The following is a 17,576-nucleotide window of genomic DNA, read 5'->3' as shown; positions in this document are numbered from 1 at the left end:
CCTTATCTCCAAATATTTTTCATGTTTTTGTTTCTGGACATGTCAGGCTCATTCATTCTCAGAACCTTTGCACTGGATATGTTAGCAGCTCAGGAAGCACCTCCACATATACTTTCTTGGTTTCCTCCTTGTCATTTTGGGTCTCACATCAAATGTCATACTCTCAGAGTGGTCTTTCCTCACAACCAAAGATGCTCTGCCATATTATTCTGTTTATTTTCTTTGTAGAACTTATTGCTATTTTACATTCTTGTTATTTGTTTAATTCTTTGTATTGGTTTGTATTATTACACTTGTAAGCTCTTTTCTGGCATGGCCCTTGCCTGTCTTATTGTGTTGTATCACAGCGCCTAAGACAATGCTTGGCTTTACCCTCTCCTCTATGCTTTACTACATAGTTTCCAGAAGTATTTTTGATCATCAGAAGAAACAACACTAGTCTCCTCTGTGTTCTACAGGCAAAATTTGGATGATTTTGATGAGTTTGTAGTCCCACTTTCTGAAAGACTGGAGGATCTCCAGAGGAGAATAATATAAGAGTGAAAAATTATTTTTAAAAAAACCAACTCATATCATTTGGAGAACAGGTCATGAGATTTCAATGTTTTATCTGTAGAAGAACAGAATGAAGAAGTCATCTTAGGTAGATTTATCACTAATTCTCATTATTTTCTTGCTCATTTTGTGCTCTCTTATTATTATTTTTTCATCTTTGTTTAAATTCTCAGCAGAAGAGTTGAGCTTCCTAGTTGACAATCTGTAATTTAATTTATGCTCGACTGGCACTGTATGATCTCATGCTAGAAGCTATGTTTTGAAAGATGCAAATGGCTGAAAAATTCAATTGACTGTCCTTTTATGCAAAGAAAAGTACTGTAGTTAAATGCATTGTATTCTTATATTTCCTAGGCAAACACCATATCTTCTCTTTTATCTCTTGGTTTAAATAAAATTAGAGTATTTTTTTTTTTTTAGCAGTTCCAGGCATGGAAAAATCTATAGCTCTGGATAAAGCCTCAGTGGAATGTGGTTCCAATTCTTCAAGTAGTTCTCCAGATACTGGTTCCTATTTTCCTGCTGAGATAGGTCCCACGTGTCATACCTTGCTGCAGATGTGGCAAGTGTGGCTATGTTGTTGAGTCTTTGAGTATGTCTGTTGTCACTCTGCAGTGCTGTTCCCCTTCTCTCCTAAATGGGGATCCAGGGATCATTCCAGAGTCCCAGGTTTCTCATACAAACAGTACCATTGATAACCTTCCTTAATATTCCAAAGTCCTGGATTTCTTTCTTGAGGATCCTTCCTAAACTGTTAATTTTATTTCAGAAATTTTATTTTATTTTAAGTTTATCTTTATTGTTGAAAGTATTATAGATGTCCCTCTCCCTCCCCCCACTAATTCCCTCCTCCCAACTCCTTCTCCTGCCCCAGTCCTTCACTATGTTATTGTCTGTGTTCATGGGTTATGTATATATGCAGATGTTTTATTTAAATTGGATTACTTTTAAATCAGGGAATAATTTAGGTCATGCCCAGAATAGATTAACTCCTTTGGTATAAATATTGTTTCCAGACCTCTCTAATGAAAATATTATGTCTTATTTGGAAATAGTGGCACTCTTGAACACAATATAGAACTTTAATTTTATCTCCTCCTGCTGTCCTTTACCCAAAGTTGGTATTACAATTTTGCTAGCATTATAAAAGACATTAAAACATTATGCCTGGGAGGTTATTTTTGTTTAAAAAGAAGTTCCTCACCCTAACTGGTTTGGCTCAGTGGATAGAGCCTAGGCCTGCAAACTGAAGGGTCCCAGGTTCAATTCTGGTCAAGGGCATGTACCTTGGTTGCGGGCACATCCCCAGTAAGAGATGTGCAGGAGGCAGCTGATCGATGTTTCTAACTCTAACCCTCTCCCTTCCTCTCTGTAAAAAAAATAAATTATATATATATATATATATATATATATATATATATATATATATATATATTAAAAATTCCTCATTAATCATTCATTAAATGGTTTTGGCAGCAATTGAAGATTGTTGCCTAGATGCATAGTTTTGCTGAATGAGGGTTGCAAAATGGTGATTTTTTAAATTCATTAATTCCTTCTCTATTTATGAGCAGGACATTTTCTTTAAAAAGGAGCTTCTCACCCAGCTGGCATGGTTCAGTGGTTGAGCATTGACTTATGAACTAGAGTTCATGGTTAGATTCCTGGCACATGCTTGGGTTGGGTTGCAATCTCCATCCCCAGTAGGGGGTGTGCAGGAGGCGGTTGATCAATGATTCTGTTATTGATGTTTCTATCTCTCTCTCTCCCTCTCCTTTCCTCTCTAAAGTCAATAAAAAAATCTATTTTTAAAAAAGGAGCTTTCCCTTATTAGCTATGTTCAAATATAGTCTGCACAGGAAAGTTACGATAAATACTTGAATATTTCTCTTTACTTTCAATTTTCAGGATAAGGGTTTCTGCCTCAATAACAATGTTGACCAATGATCTTTGAGTGTGTGTTAATTATGACTTATATATACCCTGTTTCCCCCAAAATAAGACAGTATCTTATATTAATTTTTGCTCCCAAAGATGCGCTAGGTCTTATTTTCAGGGGATGTCATTTTTCCATGAAGAAGAATACGGTACACATTTATTATTAAATGAAAATAAAAGAAATTTATTACCTGTATACAGTACAGTAGTATGGTAGTTGTCAACACAAACCAGACAAACTGTGAATCCTACAGTATCAAGAATTTACTCATTTATTCAATGACAATCATGTCATCATCTTCTGGAACATCATCATAACAATCCAATTCCTGAATTTCCTGGTGAATTTCTTGTGACTCCATTGCTTTCAGAATCAGTGGACCAAATCTCTCATGTTTAGCCTGGGGGGGGCCTTATTTTCGGGGGATGCCTTATATTTCACTCAGAAGGAAACCTATAAGTAGGTCTTATTTTCGGAGGATGTCTTATTCGGGGAAACACGGTATTTATTGCATTGTAGTTATTATTATTATTATTATTATTATTATTAGTGATCCATTGAGAGTCCCTTCACGCTTCCTCCTGAGTAGAACTAGAAATTTCCATTAGATGACTAAACAGGCAAATAACACCAAGAACATCAAGAGCCACTGTAATGGGATGACTGGAGGGAAGAGGTGTGGTTGCTAAGGGCCAACACTACTTACCTGGCCTGAAAATATGTGTTGGACTCACAAAAAAGCCATATAGTTTTCTCTTAGAGATTTGTTACTCCTTTACTTATGACTAAGTGATTACTTGGGTGTCTATGTTAACCTGGTCACATTTACTCTTCATTAATTTTAGCTCTTTATGAAATTTTAAATACTTTACTAGCCACTGCTGTCTACCTCACCCCACCCTGACACAATGTTGAATAGAGGATATAAAAGTGGACATCACTCGTCTTCTTTCCAATTTCAAAAAGAAAGCTTTCAAGTTTCACCAGAATGTACGAAGTTTGTGCACTCTCTCTTTATGTACACATACATGCATACACACATCTGTAGATACTTTTACTAAGCAATGACAAAGTCTCTAAGCTACAGGAGCTGCTAAGTTTAACTTGGTACTCCATCATATATTCAGTTGGTAAAGAGACAATGTCCCAAATGGATCCAGACAGTCTTACTTCTGACAACAAAAGCAAGCTGAGAAGATCAGCATGATGTCAACTCCATATCCTTATTCCCACAGGATGACAAGAAATCACAGGGAGAAGATGACAGATGACAGGAGCACTGAGTTGCTCTAGTACAGAGGAACTGTTCCCATATTATACCTAGTTGCTTTTATAACTGGAAGTTGTACCTTAAGGGAGGAAAGTCCCACACTTGACCAGAATGAGGCGGGGGGGGGGGGGGGGGGGGGGGATGAGAAACTGCCATCTGGCATCCCCTCTCAAGATAGAGAGGTGGTGTGGTGAGAAACAGTCTACACTATATTGACTATCTTGCTGTGTTCCAGGGAGGGTCACAGGACATTTCACCTAGATTTATGTGAGCTTACAGTTGAGCCTTGCCTATGGGGCCTATGTGGACATGTGCCAGGTTGTTTGGACCTCTAAGCAGAGTCATTCTACTGTAAACAAGAACAATCAATGAATATTAAGGGAAACTTGTAAGTGTATTGATACATAGTAATAAGAAATATATTTATTTATTACAATAAAATTATATTAGTATTTAATGGTTTCCTAGTCAAATTGTGTTTTTTAGAAATGCTCCGGTAATGGTAAATCAGGACTTCACCACTAGATGGCATATGACATTCATCATCCAATTGGTCAGTATGGAAAGTTCTTTCTAAGAGAGTACAAACCTAATTGTCATTAATTACAAATTGTGTATGAATTTTAAAATTTTATTTTAATTTTTTTTATCTCAGAAGAGGAAGAGATGGAGGGAATGAAGGAGTGAGGAAGGGAGGAAGACAAGGAGAGAGAGATTGCCATGAGAGAGAAACATTAATAGAAACATGATTGGTTGCCTCCTGCATGCACCCTGACTGAGGATTGAACCTGCAACATGGGTATGTGCCCTGACTTGGAGTTGAATCCGCTAACTTTTGGTGTACAGGACTATGTTCCAACCAACTGAGCCATAGCAGCCAGGGCAAAATATAAATGAAATTTAACTTTAAGTATAATTATTGTGCAATAATTTTTATTAAAGTATTTTCTAGATTTTTGATCAAATAATAGCACAGTAAACCCCTCAATATACTTAGCCAAGATTTACCAATTGTTAGCATATTGCTACATTTGTTTTATATTTATGATTTTTTAATCCAAAGCATTTCAGAATGATTAGTAGACATTATGGCACTTTACCTCTCAGTACTTCAACACGTGTCTTATAAGAACAAGTTCATCATCTTACATTATCATACCTAAAAACTATTACATTGATCTAGTATTATCTAATATCTAGAATATAGTTGTTCCCATAATGTCTTTTATAACTGTTTTATGTTCTATTCAGAATCCATTCAAAGATCACTCAATATATTTGGTATCATAACTCTTCTTTGTCATATCTTTTTAATTTTCTTTAACCTAGAGCAGATTCCATTTTTAAAATATTGCAATTCTATATAAATATACAAATGAACATATGTTTATATATTAAAATTTAATGTGTAATTGTTTACTTCCTCTACCCACTGGGAGTGCAATAATTTAGGCAAACAATGTAACAACCCTAATTATAAATGTTCCCCAAGACAGGTGAAATAAAATAAAAAGTATGCCTAGATGCAGCAATTCTATATATCAGGTATAATAAAATTCCATATTGAGATTTTGGGGTTGGTTGTTTATTAGATTATGAGCTTTTAGAAGGAGAACAAATTGTGTTTTGTTCATTTTTACAATTCCTGCCCCAGTACAGTATTTCGAATGTGGTGAGACTCTATACATGTTTGGGAACTGAATGAATGGTTCTCTCTCTCTTCTTTATTATAGTGAAATATATGTAACGTAAGAGTTGTAATTTTAACTATTTTTAGATGTACAGTTTAGTGCCATTAAGTACATTTATATTTTCACGTACTGTTCTTTTATAATAATTTAAGGGATATATTAATTGCAGAAAAGTTATTAAATAGATAACCAAAAATAAAAATAATTTAAACTCCCCTCAAATTCTACCATCCACAGAAAACTGAGATATAACTACTCTTAACAGTTTGGTATATACCCTTCCAGATTTCTTTATGTACATTTATTCCTATCCAAATAAAATATACAAGTGAACATATTATATATACTGTATAGTAATCTACTCTCATTTCCTTAACATATACTCAATATTTCTCATGTTAATATTTTTTAAAATATATTTTATTGATTTTTTACAGAGAGGAAGGGAGAGATATAGAGAGCTAGAAACATCAATAAGAGAGAAACATCGACCAGCTGCCTTCTGCACACCCCCCACTGGGGATGTGCCTGCAACTCAGGTACATGCCCTTGACCAGAATTGAACCTGGGACCTTTCAGTCCACAGACCAACGCTTTACCACTGAGCCAAACCGGTTTCGGCTCTCATGTTAATATTTATAGATAAGTGGGTTGTTTTATATCTGGTTATATTTCATATACTTTTTCATGTCATATACCTCCAGTAGACATACATACTGATGGTTAGGGGGTCTTGGTAACGGGACTAAGAATACAGATGAATCCCATGAATTTTTTTTTTCTCTCTCTAAGCACAGTGGAAAACAACACTAGGGTCTGGATTTCTAGCTGTGAGCCTCTGTGTAATTTGAGGATTGGGGAAGGGGTTGAGCATGTTTTTCTAAGTGTTATCTTTAGGTCAGGGAATGACAACATTGCACCAAGGGAAGGGACAAGAACAATGTACGTCATTTGAATGGAATGTCATTTAAAACCAACATATTCTGGAGAAATGTTACTGAATGCCTGACTCTCTGTATTACTTGCTTAGAGGGGGGAAAAAAAAAAAAAAAAAAGCAACGCATATTGAACAACACAATGGCAATGCTCACTACCAGAGACTAAACCTTGTTTGATGGGTAGTAGGACCACTGCAGAAAGAACACCATTAATGAGACTGTTGCTAGGAGACGGGAGAGCCAAAAGCCCATAGCATTGTAGGGGTTCCACTAAAAATCAAGGCAATTTAAGTGTGATTTGGATCAGAGGTTTAGCTATTAAAATCTGTCCTTTGATGAGCATGTACTTTTTAGTGTATAATGCTTAGTATGATTTTATGTTTTTGGAGGAATTTGGAGGCTAATCCCAAGGCATTTCATTTCTTTCCACAGAGCTTATCCCTTTTTCAAAGCACAACCCATTTTCCAGTGGCTGCTGCCCCTCCCCCCACACTTTTTCAGTGCTATAGCCTGGGAGCTGGTGCAGACGCAAAGCGCATGCTGCTGGTAAGTAGCCGAGCAATCTTTTGTAAAATAGATTCCCAACATATGCTTTTTAAAGCAAGTGACATGTTTAATGGAATAGAATAATACTAAACTGTGTAGGAATTTCAAATTCTAATCAGTAGCATTGGGAAAATGGCTTAATTATATTCTAAATATTTCACGGTCACTTTTCTAGTTTAAAGCTTGTGTCTTAAATGGTGAGTGAGTTGTTGGAAGAACATATAGAACCTTCCTCGTGATTCTGGTAAGATATTTTCTAAAATAAGCCTTGACAAAGATGTCACTAAAATGAGAAATTGCATTCGGAATGGTATTTCTGCTTTACTATGTTTGGATTGGACTTGACAAAAATGGGTTGTGATTCCAGATGTTCTCAGATCTGATTTCCTTTCACAGTGCGGAGAAAGCAGGAGAAACAATGTTATTTTGCAATGAGGAAAATGATATCATTTCTTTTTTTTTTTTTATTAATAAAATGATGTGACCGGATATCTGTACAAGAAAGAAAATAAGAAGGAGGGCAGCCTGTAATATTCAGATTAATTACTTCATGTGCATGATGAATGTGTGTTGAATGAGGAAGATTAACATTTAGTTTTGGGATGAAAAATCATGAAAAATAGATAATGAACCTGGCAATGGTAACTTTATTTTGAAGAGGATTCATTTGTATTTTTGATGTCAATTTGTATAGTAAAGATATAATCTTCCCATATTCCTTTCTTTGAAAAGGGATATAAGAAGGATAGCAGAGATTCCTAGCAACAAAGCTGTTTTGTATGTTTCTGAAATGTGTTTGGAAATGTGTATTATGTTTCCTGTCCCATGGAATTTCCTGTCCTGCAAGAAAAAAAAAAAGAAAGAATAGTTCCAGTGGTGGTTTTGCATTCCTTTGAAATTCAGATTGTTTTGACACTTCAACAGGAAGAAAAGAGAAAAAAGATATATACATTTTTGAGCTAAATGATAAAGCAACAATCCAGTAAGAAAAATAAAAGTGAAAAAGCTTCAAAGAAAGTCTACAAGATGGACCATTTTTTCAGTCTAAAAATGTCCGCTGCTAGCATGTTTTGCATGGGAAAAGGGGGAGAGTGGGTGGAAGGCAAAGGGAGGCAGTGTTGAACAGAGCACTGCGGCAAAGAGAATGACTGACGCAGCTAGGGACATGTGACCATTCTCTGGTGTAGCGAAGAAAATTTTCCAGGAGTCCATCTTGTATAAGGAATTCTGTACCAACTAACATGCAAATAATACCATAATTTGTATGTAGTACATAGTAAATTTGTTTTTCTTGATGCTCTATCAGTGTACATTAGTACATTTAGTCTTTGCTTTTTATTGTCTTCATTTTAAGGCTTTCTCTCTGAGCTTCCACCACTTTTATAAACTTATTAAAGTATCTTGTTTAAAATGGTATCTTTCACCTTTATTCATAAAAATATAATATAGCCATTGCAGAAAATTAGGAAAAATCTAAAATGACTATAAAGTTACTCGTAATACTATAATGTAGAGATAATTACTTTTAACATAATTACTGTTAGTTTCTCTTCTGTGAATGCATGCAAATAAATGCATAGTAAATATATTTATATACAAAATGAAAATCATAGGTACATATAGTTTCCGACCTGTTTTAATCATAAAAATGATATATTGGAAGAAATTCCCCATTATTTAATTTCACAAGAATGTGATGTTTTGTGGAGGCATAATTTTCTATTAGATAGGTGTTTGACTAATTGTCTAATTATTGTTTGTGAATATGTGCAACTTTTGCTGTTATAACTTAAGGAATATCTTTCCATATAAATATACTTGTGCTTTTCTGTTTTTCCCTTAGGATAAATTTTTAGATGTGAAATTTCTGGATCAAGTGGTATGAACCAATTTATTTTTTTCCCCTATCCCCAATTCCATACATATTGCCTAATTTATTTATCATATGTGATACAAACATTATTTTCCAGTTGTCTTTTTGCCTGTTGATTTTTAAAAAATAATTTATGGTGGTTTTATTTTTACATGTCACATGTGTACATTTTTAAATATCCACAACTAGTAAATGTTGCTTTTGCGATTTATTGTTTTCTTTGATGAGTATATTCACCTGTATTTTTCACTAGTCATTTCATTGTTTCAATTTCTACAATTAACTTTAATCATCTGAAATTTATTTTGGTATATGCTCAAAAGTATGGTCTAATTTTGTGCTGTTGGTCTTTTTTCCAAATAGGTCATCATTTGTTTCTGCATCATTTATTGAATAATCCAGCATTCTTCCACTGATTTGAAATGGAAACAATTGTTCTCTTGTTAGGTAGGGTGTAGCTTTCCACAGGTCGGCCATTTTCTTTCTACCTAAGGTGGTTACATTCCACAATACTACTCCTACCTTCTTAACAGCTTCTGAAAGCATTCCAATGTGTCATAGTCATGCTTATGCACTTCAAGAATTCTAGGCACATTCAGTTTCAGGCAGATGCTTTCAAACAGGATTTTAAAATTAATTACTTAAAAATTTTATCAGATCTTTTCTTACAAATTAAAATTGAGAAATCTGAATATAAATCACTGATCCAGATGTGCTTATTCCTTTTAAACACACCTGAATTCTAATTTTGTGTTAAAAAAAATACCCCTTAGGTTAGTGTTACTTCTAAGGTTCTTCCTTCAAACCTCTTTTTTTTTACTCCTCAAGTGCTTGGAGAATTAAAGCTGTCTGGACTCAGTTTCTGGAATTTTCTAAAATCTAAGAAGTGTATGAGAAGCAGAAATAATGCTTGCCAGCCTGTTGTTGGTAGTATTCTGATCTAGGGGTTTAAAGAGGGCAGAGTGAGTCCCAGTCCATGCCACCATTGTCACCATGTGTTGTAGATAGGGACACACTGCAATGATTCATCTCTTCATTGCAGGTGGAAGGCTCAAGCATAAAACATTGAGTCTTTTAGTGGAAGATGGTTTAAGTGTACTCACAAAAATATTTGACTATTAAAGTCATCTGCCACTCACTGTTGACCCTCCACCCTGTCTCTAACACATTCTTATTTCTCTATTGACTTCTGAACTGGCCTCTAATCTTTACTGATTTTGAAACAAAACAAGGAAGCAGGGATGGGAGGATGGCTTGCCTACCCTTATTGCAGGGGGCTCTTTAGCTCATAACCACGGCCCCAAGCATTTGACTTGCTGCATTAGGCTATGATTTGTTTGTATCTAGAGACTGGTTTCCCTGGCAACAACAGCTTGCCAGAGCTTATACACATTCCTTTCTCTGTAGTGGCGGAATGCAGCTGGGAAGGCAAAGGAGGAGTTTTTGGGAACAGAGTCACTGAAGGAGTTATTCTGCAATCATGATGTTAGTTTTTCTGGGCTAAACTGCCATCCTGATTGTATATAGAACATTGAATATTTTTAATCCTTGGAAGGTTTTGAGTGACTTCCTTTTTCATCCTCGCAAATTACCTCTTCTCAGTATGCCACCAGTGATCATGAAGTCTTCCTAATGTTTTATGTTACGTACATTCTCAGGGGCCTAAGGAAATTCATAGTAATGTGATCACAGGAAACAGACTGCCTGGTTTCAAACCTCTACCAATTACAGTTATCCTCTCTGTACCTCAGTTTCCTCGGATATAAAATGGGGATAATAATAGCACTTTTAGAACAGTGTTTGGTAATAGTCACCATTATGCAAGTGTTTGTTATTATTATTTATTGATATTAAAGGAGACTTGCCCTAAACAAGGTTTTCACTGCCATGTACAACCTCAGCTTCTAATGCTTACTGGCTAAATCACACAAATACACATTTACTCATACCTACAGCACACAGACTCTTCCTATGGCACACAGACACCACAACAAAACGACTTGGCTCATAGCATACACACATTTCCCCTATCTCTCAGACCCAGAGGCACATATATTTCCCCCAAGGCAAAAAGACTCACCTAAGGGACACAGATCACCCTGCCATAAATGCTCTACCATGACATGTAAAGAATCCTGACACCACAGACTGTCCCCATATTATAAGGTCCTTTCCCTGGCACACAGAGTCTCTCCAGAGCACACAGACTCACTCCAGGGAACACAGATTCTCCCAAGAACACGCATATTCTCAAGGCAAAAACATTTGCCCCACAGGAACATGGACACATCTTACAGCACACAAATACTCCCCAGAGCACACAAACTCTCATCATAGAATATGGACTCTGTCCATGGCACATAGACTTCATACAGCACAAAGGTTCTCCTCACAGCACAGAGATACTCCTCACAGTACATTAGATACTTCTGACATCCAAAGATTCTCCCCACAGCACATATTTTCTCAATGCCCTACCGACTAAAACCATAGTTGAGATTTTCCTTGGAGCCCAGACTCCCCTCACATCACATTGACCTTCACCAGAGCACACAGACTCCATCCCACAGCATGTAGACTCCTTTCAAACTTGAAGAGTCATCTCATGACACAGACTCCTTTAAACATACAGACCTTCTTCAGGGCACACAGCCTCACACCCTATCACACAGACTCTCCCCACAGAACATAGACTCACCCACAACACACAGACTCATATCAGAGCACAATGACTCTCCAAAGAACACATATCCTCCTCAGAACACAGTTCATGGGACAGGCTGAAGACCCACACAAAGAGACACAAAGACTCTTCCACAACAGATGGACTTGCTCCATAATACACAGACCATTCCAAAAGGACACAAACTTGCCCTAGAGTACACAGACACTGCCCAGATCAAGCAGACTCATTTCACAACACACAGATTAAACCCACAGCACAGAACGTCTCCCCCACAACACACAGGTTCTCCCCACAACCAAAAAATTATTCCCACAGAACTCAGTGCATCCCACACACTGAGATGTCTCACAGTCCATAGACCCTTCCTACTGTGTATAGAAACACCCCTTAAACAGAAACTGTCTTCCTAGGACACAGGCCCTCCTCACCTCCTAACCCTGTCACAACAAAACACAGCCCAAATTCTTTAAACAAACTGCAGTAGACACACCTCACAATGCACATCACAGCATGCAAATTGGTCCTTTGATGGGCAGTCTTGTTGGACAACAGACACAATCTTGCCACAGTAGAACCTAATCTATCTCCAAACTGTTCAGAAATGCCCCTCAGGGCACAGGCACAGACCTGATCTATAATACCCTCACTCATCTCACAACATAGATGCAACTTATGCTGTACACATATACATACAAACTCATTCCACAGAACAACACTCCACCCTTATAATGGACAGAATTGTGTTACAACACATGCCATATAAATTCATTGCACAAAGATGATACTCCTTATGGTGAGTACACAGTGTAAACACATTTCAAAATGCCTGCAACTGTTTGCTCTACAACTTCCACATTTACCTCAAAGCACATAGACTGTGTCCCTATTCACACTGCTGCCCATAAGCAAAATATGCCTAACCATGTACAGAATTTCACCAAAATGCATAGATTCTTCCATCAACATACATGCTTGCTCCACAACACACACAAGCACCACTGAACACTGAGACTCACCCTAAATATACAGACAAACCCTTTGGGACATAGACCTGACTAGCCCCACAACATAGTCATCACCACAACACTAAAAATTCACAGGCATGACTGTAAACATAGACTTCTGTATTGCACAGAATTGTATCACAACACAGACTTACTCTAAAATGGAAGTCCTATTATGCACATAAATATTCCGTAGTGTGCAAACACATAATACGAATTACCATGCAATGCAAAGAGCACCATCATAATTTGCAGATATGCTTTATCATACTATTAAGCTACAACTCTTGCCTGCAACAAATACACAGCTTGTGTAATGGTTAAGGGTAAGGCCTCTAGACCCATACTACCTAGGTTTGAATCCAGGTTCCATTCCTTTTTTAATTGTATCACCTTGGGTAAGTATATATATATCTCTGTGCTTTAGTTTACTCATTTGTAGAACAATAATAATAGTACCTACCCCAAAGGGTTATTGTGTATTAAATTAAATAAGATATGTTAAGTACTTAGTGCAGTTCCTGGCACATATTACTGTCACCCCACCACCACCATTACTACTAAAGGGAAAAGGACCTACCTGGAATATTTAGAATCACGTGAGAGCAGAAAGATTCACCACATGATACAGAGACTAGCCCAAGAACATCTAGAAACACTCTACAGCATACAAACGCCCCACCACAACACCCACACACCATACAGAACTCAAACAGAATTCTAAACCAGATGCCACTCACAACACACTGAACTGCATCACAATTTAAAAATTTGTTAAAAATTGTACAGGCTTGCTCCATAATACACACTCATTCCACTGTGTCCAGACTGCATGCACAATATCCAGCCACATCCCATAAGACACAAGATCACAACACACAACACAGCACACACATATATACATGTACCCTATAACTCAGCAATAAGCCCTATATTATACAAATACATCCTACCACACACTAATTTTTGTCACATAATATGTGGACATATCTACTATTCACAAACATGCTCCTGAATATATAACACTTGTACCATGATAATGACTACAACACAAATACTCACTCACCCAGTAATTCAGGGGTGCCCATGATACGGACTTACCATAATAGATAGACTCATCCAAAGACATGTAGACAGAATCTACAGTACATTGACTTGCTACAAAATAGCTTAACAGGTACAGGTATACCCTATACAATGCATGGGACTGTAGTGTATATAATAAACATTCTAAATTCTCAACCTAAGGCCTTTCTCCATAAACTAAGGTTTGCTTGAGGAATACAAAGAATATTCCATAACACTTATCATATCTCCCAAGATACCTAGAGATATGTTAATATGAACAGAGAAGCTTCACAGTGTTCACCATCACATAACATGCATTCTCACTCCACAATATACAAACTCATCCTTCCCTGAAATGCTCATTGACCTCCAATGCACAGACATACCCTATAACACAAAAACACTTTTCATGAACATAAACATCCAAAATGTACAGACATACTCCACATCAACACACATACACACCGTTTACAACAACAGAGACATCCTACAATGTACCCCCAATGTAGCAATTAGCCTATGCTTTAGGAAAGATGTATGGTAATGTGGTTCCTGTGAGCATGAGCTGTTGGAGAATCCTTTATCTCATCTGGAGATCCATATAACATATACACATTTCCCACAGCAAACATGGTTCCCTGGTAACTAATAGAATTGCATCACAATCTACAAACTTCTATAAAGCACGGACCCAGACAACAATACCCAGACTCATACCATAAGGCACAGAGACATGTCATAATCTAGGTTCTAGACTCACAACAAGGAAAAATACCTTTCAAAATAAGTATTCTTGTAAACACAAAATTCTCCAACAGCTCACAGAAACACATCACCACACATCTTTCCTTTAAAGCAGAGGCTTGACATACAACTTACAGTGTTAGTCACAATAGAAAGTCTTGCCACACATTGCAAATATTAGTATCTCAATACCTACACATAGCCCACGAGGCCCCAAGATGTACCTAAAGATATGCACAGCACCCCAAAACAAAGGGTCAGTATAGATTGTGATTAAAAGCTTACACTTAGGTTTCAGTTTTCCTGGATTCTACTCCCACATGTATTATTTACTAACTAGAGGCCTGGTGCATGAATTCGTGCACGAGTGGGGTCCCTATGCTTGGCTGGAGATCAGGGCCAATCAGGGGCCATCTCGCCCAGTTCCAACCAGGGCCAGGCCAATCGGGGCCTGTGGCTGGGGTGAGAGACTGAGAGAGGGACCATAGGAGGTTGGCTGGCCGTGGGAGCACACTGATCACCAAGGGGCAACTCCTGTGTTGAACATCTGCCCCCTGGTGGTTGGTGTGTGTCACAATGACTGGTGGACCGTCAGCTTGTTCCAGTCTTTTGGTCGTAATGGTTGCTTAGGCTTTTATATATCAATTGTGTGAATTTAAAAAGGTTTCTTAACCTCTCTATGCCTTATTTTCTTCAAATAGAAATTAGGAATAATAATGGTATTTTTAGAATTATTAAGAGGAATAAATGAGTAATGACTTATAAAGTGTTTAGAACAGTGCCTGGCAAATAATTGGTGTTATCCATGTTAACTGATCTTGTTGTTGCTGTTATTGTTGTTTCTACATGAGGAACTGGACCATAATGGTAAGACTCAACCTAAAATAATTAGAATTTACCTCCAGCAAAGGGTATACCCTCATAAAGCAAAGAATCACATTACAGCTCACACTCTTATTACTCTTTCCTTATAATTCTCATGTTGACTACACTTAGCTCACAACACCACAAGCAAGTGACACCCAGTCTCTGCAACATATAGACTCACACTCAACACCTACACACACATTGCAATGAACAAACATACATGTGATACAGAAACATTCATGCGAAGACTCATCCCATTTAACTGCATCCTATATATCATGATCGACAGCACACTTACTCACCACTGATTACATTGGCCACACAACACAAAACACTTTAAGTGCCCTAGAAATAATCTACAAGGCATAGACTTCTTCAACACATAGGATTGTATCACACCATCCCTATCAAAATCCACAAAAGTTACCTGTACACTCCAAATTGCCCACACTGCACAAACTTGCCCCATAATGCAGGTAATCTATTCACAAGATCCAGATTTGCTCCACAGCACACATACTAGTCCCATACCACATAGATTGGCCTATTCCCCACAATATGATCAATGTACAAAGTTACCGATAAAGTAGACATACCAAACAGGTCACACAACACACATCATCAGCTCCACACAGTGAAGATTTAACCCAAAACATCTAGACTCAACCCAGTAAAAACCTTCATTTTGTAATACTAATATTTGTCTTCCAAAATACAAAAAATAAACAACACCCTATAATATACAGACCTGATAAATACCTTACCATGCCCTATAATGTACAGACCCAATGCAGACTCTTCTCATTAAGTAACAAATAGCATCACAACATGCCATGTTGCCCCACTGTGCACAGTCTAGCCTCATAATATCTGAACACAATTTACAATGAACAGGCATCTACACAACCCACAGCCCCCAAGGAAACAGAATTACATCACAATGCAGAGGCCCCAAGCATCTTCAGCTGTCCCTACATAGATCCCTAATAGATATACAGGAAACATAAAACTCAAATACAACCACAGGCTTATCTCACAATCTACAGACATGCCCCATAATGAATAAACATCTCCCATAACACAACTCACTGCATTCTCCACACTCACATTAGAAGATCCAGAGTCAAGTCAATGCTCACAGATCACCCTACATCCCACAAATATGACACATAACGAACAGACGTGCCTCTAAAAGTATGGGCACAACCACTACCCACAAGCTTAAACCATAATGCACAAAATAATAACATAATGTTAAGGTATGCTCCACAAAGCCCAGACTGACGCACAATGTACACACATCAGGCAGCAAAGTCATGCCTCACAATACCAAGTATAATCCCTAACAACACAGATAAAACACATAATACATAGACCTCTCATAACAGGAGATATACCACACAACACAGAGACTGCTAACATGCATGGGTTGGAATCACAATGCATAGACTCACTCTACAAAACTGATTTGCTCCACAATAGACACAATCGCTCCACAATGAAAACACTAGATCCAATACCCAGGTTTACTGCACAGTATTTCCCCCCACTTCCCCACCACTGAAGAGGCCCATAAGGTATAGATATGCACCTCCAACACCCAGACTTGCCTAGCCAAACCTGGACATAGTATATACTTCATAATCATTAACCACAATCCAGACGTCAAAATACCTTGTATGCAATACAAACATGTCTCATAAACACATTTAATCACCCATAATGCACTGACTTATTCCATGAAGCATTGGTTTATCCCATTCAGTTTGATCCAGTACCACAATCAATAGAGTTGTCCTGAAACACAAAGGCATTTCCTAGGATGCAAAGACATGTACCATAACATTCAGAATCACAATCCACAACACCTAGAGACTTCATACTATTAAAGCACAGACTGGAATGCAAAGCACACAAACTTGCCTAAAAAGCACATAGCCGCACCATAGTGCACAGACATGCCCTACAACAGAGAAATGCCTCAAATACACCATCACCTTTCAGTATAAGCACCTGGCTTATAGGGAAAATAGAAGCAACAAAACACCTAGACCTGTTCTGTAGCACAAAGACAAATCCTGCAGTACCTATCCACAGCCCTTACTCAGACTCATCCCACCAACTGTACAAAATAAATAAGGCTTGACATACAACTGTTGCCCACTGTACAACATAAATTGTAAAAAGTCCAATGCACAAATGCACAACGCAGACTTTTCCTAGAAAGCACAGAATCATATCCCAAAGTGTCGATGTGACCCACAATGCACAGTATCAAGTAACAATGGGGAGACACATCTCATGTCACAAGACTTTTCCTATAGTCCAGAAACATGCTCCAACATGCATCCCTTCCCATCACATGGTCATCTAGACTTCCTTTACAATTCTTAGA

At 37.5% G+C, this 17,576-nt stretch overlaps 1 long non-coding RNA gene across 1 annotated transcript; it reads left to right on the top strand.

Annotated features, from left to right (window-relative positions):
* The first annotated feature begins 6,902 nt into the window (after window positions 1-6,902).
* On the top strand, window positions 6,903-9,670 carry LOC118722030. The gene is made up of 3 exons (XR_004988876.2): window positions 6,903-6,939; window positions 8,783-8,818; window positions 9,176-9,670. It is a non-coding gene; the product is annotated as an uncharacterized LOC118722030 (long non-coding RNA).
* The last annotated feature ends 7,906 nt before the right edge of the window (window positions 9,671-17,576 follow it).

The sequence above is a fragment of the Pipistrellus kuhlii genome, unplaced genomic scaffold (assembly GCF_014108245.1).
Source record: "Pipistrellus kuhlii isolate mPipKuh1 unplaced genomic scaffold, mPipKuh1.p scaffold_m20_p_19, whole genome shotgun sequence".
NCBI lineage: Eukaryota > Metazoa > Chordata > Mammalia > Chiroptera > Vespertilionidae > Pipistrellus > Pipistrellus kuhlii.
The sequence above is the reverse complement of the archived record's forward strand: the minus strand, read 5'-3'. Positions and strand labels throughout refer to the sequence as shown.